This window comes from Phaseolus vulgaris, chromosome 8 (assembly GCF_051622355.1).
Source record: "Phaseolus vulgaris cultivar YP4 chromosome 8, ASM5162235v1, whole genome shotgun sequence".
Classification (NCBI taxonomy): Eukaryota; Viridiplantae; Streptophyta; class Magnoliopsida; order Fabales; family Fabaceae; genus Phaseolus; species Phaseolus vulgaris.
Window position 1 is genome coordinate 27,778,020 of NC_143505.1, and position 7,599 is coordinate 27,785,618.

The following is a 7,599-nucleotide window of genomic DNA, read 5'->3' on the forward strand; positions in this document are numbered from 1 at the left end:
TGATTGAAACACTTATGATATCTTTGAAAAACAATTTCACGTGTTAAAATTGTGTTTTGATATGTTTAATACTTCTTTCATTTACAATCTCAGGTTTTATAACCTAGGAAACTATAAGAAAGTGAATGTTCTGTATAATAATAGTTTATTAAAAGTATCTTAACTATTGAAAACAAGCGTATTACTTAACTAAATGTCTGCAATTTGTTCTTTTCCTTTCGCTATTAATTGATTGAAAACACTTATGATATCTTTCAAAACCAATTCCATGTGTTAAAATTGTTCAATATTTCTTTTACAATCTTAGTCTATTAATTGATTGAAACACATATGAATATCGTCGAAAAACAATCTCCTGTGTTAAAATTGGGTTTTCGTATGTTTTAAGGTCTATTAATTGATTGCAACACTTATGAATATCGTTGAAAAACAATCTCATGTGTTAAAATTGTGTTTTCGTATGTTCTAAGGTCTATTAATTGATTCAAACACCTAGGATACACCCATGAAAAACCATTTCATGTGTTCAAATTGTATTTTGATATGTTTAATACTTCTTTTACAACCTAAGGTCTATTCATTGATTGAAACACTTATGATATCTTTGAAAAACAATTTAATGTGTTTAAATTGTGTTTTGATATGTTTAATACTTCTTTCATTTACAATCTAAGGTTTTATAACCTAGGAAACTATAAGAAAGTGAATGTTCTGTATAATAATAGTTTATTAAAAGTATCTTAACTATTGAAAACAAGCGTATTACTTAACTAAATGTTTGCAACTTGTTCTTTTCTTTTCGCTATTAATTGATTGAAAACACTTATGATATCTTTGAAAACCAATTCCATGTGTTCAAATTGTGTTTTGATATGTTCAATATTTCTTTTACAATCTTAGTCTATTAATTGATTGAAACACTTATGAATATCGTTGAAAAACAATCTCATGTGTTAAAATTGTGTTTTCGTAAGTTCTAAGGTCTATTAATTGATTCAAACACCTAGGATAGACCCTTGAATAACCATTTCATGTGTTCAAATTATATTTTGATATGTTGAATACTTCTTTTACAACCTAGGTCTATTCATTGATTGAAATACTTATGATATCTTTGAAAAACAATTTCATGTGTTAAAATTGTGCTTTGATATGTTTAATACTTTTTTCATTTACAATCTATGGTTTTATAACCTTGGAAACTATAAGAAAGTGAATATTCTGTATAATAATAGTTTATTAAAATTATCTTAACTATTGAAAACAAGCGTATTACTTAACTAAATCTTTGCAACTTGTTCTTTTCTTTTCGCTATTAATTGATTGAAAACACTTATGATATCTTTCAAAACCAATTCCATGTGTTAAAATTATTCAATATTTCTTTTACAATCTTAGTCTATTAATTGATTGCAACACTTATGAATATCGTTGAAAAACAATCTCATGTGTTAAAATTGTGTTTTCGTATGTTCTAAGTTCTATTAATTGATTCAAACACCTAGGATACACCCATGAAAAACCATTTCATGTGTTCAAATTGTATTTTGATATGTTTAATACTTCTTTTACAACCTAAGGTCTATTCATTGATTGAAACACTTATGATATCTTTGAAAAACAATTTCATGTGTTAAAATTGTGTTTTGATATGTTTAATACTTCTTTCATTTACAATCTAAGGTTTTATAACCTAGGAAACTATAAGAAAGTGAATGTTCTGTATAATAATAGTTTATTAAAAGTATCTTAACTATTGAAAACAAGCGTATTACTTAACTAAATGTTTGCAACTTGTTCTTTTCTTTTCGCTTATAATTGATTGAAAACACTTATAATATCTTTCAAAACCAATTCCATGTGTTAAAATTGTTGAATATTTCTTTTACAATCTTATTCTATTAATTGATTGAAACACTTATGAATATCGTTGAAAAACAATCTCATGTGTTAAAATTGTGTTTTCGTATGTTCTAAGGTCTATTAATTGATTCAAACACCTAGGATACACCCTTGAAAAACCATTTCATGTGTTCAAATTGTATTTTGATATGTTTAATACTTCTTTTACAACCTAAGGTCTATTCATTGATTGAAACACTTATGATATCTTTGAAAAACAATTTCATGTGTTAAAATTGTGTTTTGATATGTTCAATACTTCTTTCATTTACAATCTAAGGTTTTATAACCTAGGAAACTATAAGAAAGTGAATGTTCTGTATAATAATAGTTTATTAAAAGTATCTTAACCATTGAAAACAAGCGTATTACTTAACTAAATGTTTGCAACTTGTTCTTTTCTTTTCGCTATTAATTGATTGAAAACACTTATGATATCTTTGAAAATCTATTCCATGTGTTAAAATTTTTCAATATTTCTTTTACAATCTTAGTCTATTAATTGATTGAAACACATATGAATATCGTCGAAAAACAATCTCCTGTGTTAAAATTGGGTTTTCGTATGTTCTAAGGTCTATTAATTGATTCAAACACCTAGCATACACCCTTGAAAAACCATTTCATGTGTTCAAATTGTATTTTGATATGTTTAATACTTCTTTTACAACCTAAGGTCTATTCATTGATTGAAACACTTATGATATCTTTGAAAAACAATTTCATGTGTTAAAATTGTGTTTTGATATGTTTAATACTTCTTTCATTTACAATCTAAGGTTTTATAACCTATGAAACTATAAGAAAGTGAATGTTCTGTATAATAATAGTTTATTAAAAGTATCTTAACTATTGAAAACAAGCGTATTACTTAACTAAATGTTTGCAATTTGTTCTTTTCTTTTCGCTATTAATTGATTGAAAACACTTATGATATCTTTCAAAACAAATTCCATGTGTTAAAATTGTTCAATATTTCTTTTACAATCTTAGTCTATTAATTGATTTAAACACTTATGAATATCGTTGAAAAACAATCTCATGTGTTAAAATGGTGTTTTCGTATGTTCTAAGGTCTATTAATTAATTCAAACACCTAGGATAGACCCTTGAATATCCATTTCATGTGTTCAAATTATATTTTGATATGTTTAATACTTCTTTTACAACCTAAGGTCTATTCATTGATTGAAACACTTGTGATATCTTTGAAAAAAAATTTCATGTGTTAAAATTGTGTTTTGATATGTTTAATACTTCTTTCATTTACAATCTAAGGTTTTATAACCTAGGAAACTATCAGAAAGTGAATGTTCTGTATAATAATAGTTTATTAAAAGTATTTTAACTATTGAAAACAAGCGTATTACTTAACTAAATGTTTGCAACTTGTTTTTTTCTTTTCGCTATTAATTGATTGAAAACACTTATGATATCTTTGAAAACTAATTCCATTTATTAAAATCGTTCAATATTTCTTTTACAATCTTAGTCTATTAATTGATTGAAACACTAATGAATATCGTTGAAAAACAATCTCATGTGTTAAAATTGTGTTTTCGTAAGTTGTAAGGTCTATTAATTGATTCAAACACCTAGGATAGACCCTTGAATAACCATTTCATGTGTTTAAATTCTATTTTGATATGTTTAATACTTCTTTTACAACCTAAGGTCTATTCATTGATTGAAACACTTATGATATCTTTGAAAAACAATTTCATGTGTTAAAATTGTGCTTTGATATGTTTAATACTTTTTTCATTTACAATCTATGGTTTTATAACCTAGGAAACTATAAGAAAGTGAATATTTTGTATAATAATAGTTTATTAAAAGTATCTTAACTATTGAAAACAAGCGTATTACTTAACTAAATCTTTGCAACTTGTTCTTTTCTTTTCGCTATTAATTGATTGAAAACACTTATGATATCTTTCAAAACCAATTCCATGTGTTAAAATTGTTCAATATTTCTTTTACAATCTTAGTCTATTAATTGATTGCAACACTTATGAATATCGTTGAAAAACAATCTCATGTGTTAAAATTGTGTTTTCGTATGTTCTAAGGTCTATTAATTGATTCAAACACCTAGGATACACCCATGAAAAACCATTTCATGTGTTCAAATTGTATTTTGATATGTTTAATACTTCTTTTACAACCTAAGGTCTATTCATTGATTGAAACACTTATGATATCTTTGAAAAAAAATTTCATGTGTTAAAATTGTGTTTTGATATGTTTAATACTTCTTTCATTTACAATCTAAGGTTTTATAACCTATGAAACTATAAGAAAGTGAATGTTCTGTATAATAATAGTTTATTAAAAGTATCTTAACTATTGAAAACAAGCGTATTACTTAACTAAATGTCTGCAATTTGTTCTTTTCTTTTCGCTATTAATTGATTGAAAACACTTATGATATCTTTCAAAACAAATTCCATGTGTTAAAATTGTTCAATATTTCTTTTACAATCTTAATCTATTAATTGATTTAAACACTTATGAATATCGTTGAAAAACAATCTCATGTGTTAAAATTGTGTTTTCGTATGTTCTAAGGTCTATTAATTTATTCAAACACCTAGGATAGACCCTTGAATATCCATTTCATGTGTTCAAATTATATTTTGATATATTTAATACTTCTTTTACAACCTAAGGTCTATTCATTGATTGAAACACTTGTGATATCTTTGAAAAAAAATTTCATGTGTTAAAATTGTGTTTTGATATGTTTAATACTTCTTTCATTTACAATCTAAGATTTTATAACCTAGGAAACTATCAGAAAGTGAATGTTCTGTATAATAATAGTTTATTAAAATTATCTTAACTATTGAAAACAAGCGTATTACTTAACTAAATGTTTGCAACTTGTTTTTTTCTTTTCGCTATTAATTGATTGAAAACACTTATGATATCTTTGAAAACCAATTCCATGTCTTAAAATCGTTCAATATTTCTTTTACAATCTTAGTCTATTAATTGATTGAAACACTAATGAATATCGTCGAAAAACAATCTCATGTGTTAAAATTGTGTTTTCGTATGTTCTAAGGTCTATTAATTGATTCAAACACCTAGGATACACCCTTGAAAAACCATTTCATGTGTTCAAATTGTATTTTGATATGTTTAATACTTCTTTTACAACCTAAGGTCTATTCATTGATTGAAACAGTTATGATATCTTGGAAAAACAATTTCATGTGTTAAAATTGTGTTTTGATATGTTCAATACTTCTTTCATTTACAATCTAAGGTTTTATAACCTAGGAGACTATAAGAAAGTGAATGTTCTGTATAATAATAGTTTATTAAAAGTATCTTAACTATTGAAAACAAGCGTATTACTTAACTAAATGTTTGCAACTTGTTCTTTTCTTTTCGCTATTAATTGATTGAAAACACTTATGATATCTTTGAAAACTAATTCCATTTATTAAAATTGTTCAATATTTTTTTTACAATCTTAGTCTATTAATTGATTGAAACACTTATGAATATCGTTGAAAAACAATCTCATTAGTTAAAATTGTGTTTTCGTATGTTCTAAGGTCTATTAATTGATTCAAACACCTAGGATAGACCCTTGAATAACCATTTCATGTGTTCAAATTCTATTTTGATATGTTTAATACTTCCTTTACAACCTTAGGTCTATTCATTGATTGAAACACTTATGATATCTTTGAAAAACAATTTCATGTGTTAAAATTGTGCTTTGATATGTTTAATACTTTTTTCATTTACAATCTATGGTTTTATAACCTAGGAAACTATAAGAAAGTGAATATTCTGTATAATAATAGTTTATTAAAAGTATCTGAACTATTGAAAACAAGCGTATTACTTAACTAAATCTTTGCAACTTGTTTTTTTCCTTTCGCTATTAATTGATTGAAAACACTTATGATATCTTTCAAAACCAATTCCATGTGTTAAAATTGTTCAATATTTCTTTTACAATCTTAGTCTATTAATTGATTGAAACACATATGAATATCGTCGAAAAACAATCTCCTGTGTTAAAATTGGGTTTTCGTATGTTCTAAGGTCTATTAATTGATTCAAACACCTAGCATACACCCTTGAAAAACCATTTCATGTGTTCAAATTGTATTTTGATATGTTTAATACTTCTTTTACAACCTAAGGTCTATTCATTTATTGAAACACTTATGATATCTTTGAAAAACAATTTCATGTATTAAAATTGTGTTTTGATATGTTCAATACTTCTTTCATTTACAATCTAAGGTTTTATAACCTAGGAGACTATAAGAAAGTGAATGTTCTGTATAATAATAGTTTATTAAAAGTATCTTAACTATTGAAAATAAGCGTATTACTTAACTAAATATTTGCAACTTGTTCTTTTCTTTTCGCTATTAATTGATTGAAAACACTTATGATATCTTTGAAAACAAATTCCATGTGTTAAAATTGTTCAATATTTCTTTTACCATGTTAGTCTATTAATTGATTGAAACACTTATGAATATCGTTGAAAAACAATCTCATGTGTTAAAATTGAGTTTTCGTTTGTTCTAAGGTCTATTAATTGATTCAAACACCTAGGATACACCCTTGAAAAACCATTTCATGTGTTCAAATTGTATTTTGATATGTTTAATACTTCTTTTACAACCTAAGGTCTATTCATTGATTGAAACACTTATGATATCTTTGAAAAACAATTTCATGTGTTAAAATTGTGTTTTGATATGTTTAATACTTCTTTCATTTACACTCTAAGGTTTTATAACCTATGAAACTATAAGAAAGTGAATGTTCTGTATAATAATAGTTTATTAAAAGTATCTTAACTATTGAAAACAAGCGTATTACTTAACTAAATGTATGCAACTTGTTCTTTTCTTTTCGCTATTAATTGATTGAAAACACTTATGATATCTTTCAAAACCAATTCCATGTGTTAAAATTGTTCAATATTTCTTTTACAATCTTAGTCTATTAATTGATTGCAACACTTATGAATATCGTTGAAAAACAATCTCATGTGTTAAAATTGTGTTTTCGTATGTTCTAAGGTCTATTAATTGATTCAAACACCTAGGATACACCCATGAAAAACCATTTCATGTGTTCAAATTGTATTTTGATATGTTTAATACTTCTTTTACAACCTAAGGTCTATTCATTGATTGAAACACTTATGATATCTTTGAAAAACAATTTCATGTGTTAAAATTGTGTTTTGATATGTTTAATACTTCTTTCATTTACAATTTAAGGTTTTATAACCTAGGAAACTATAAGAAAGTGAATGTTCTGTATAATAATAGTTTATTAAAAGAATCTTGACTATTGAAAACAAGCGTATTACTTAACTAAATGTTTGCAAGTTGTTCTTTTCTTTTCACTATTAATTGATTGAAAACACTTATGATATCTTTGAAAACCAATTCCATGTGTTAAAATTGTTCAATATTTCTTTTACAATCTTAGTCTATTAATTGATTTAAACACTTATGAATATCGTTGAAAAACAATCTCATGTGTTAAAATTGTGTTTTCGTATGTTCTAAGGTCTATTAATTGATTCAAACACCTAGGATACACCCTTGAAAAACCATTTCATGTGTTCAAATTGTATTTTGATATGTTTAATACTTCTTTTACAACCTAAGGTCTATTCATTGATTGAAACAGTTATGATAT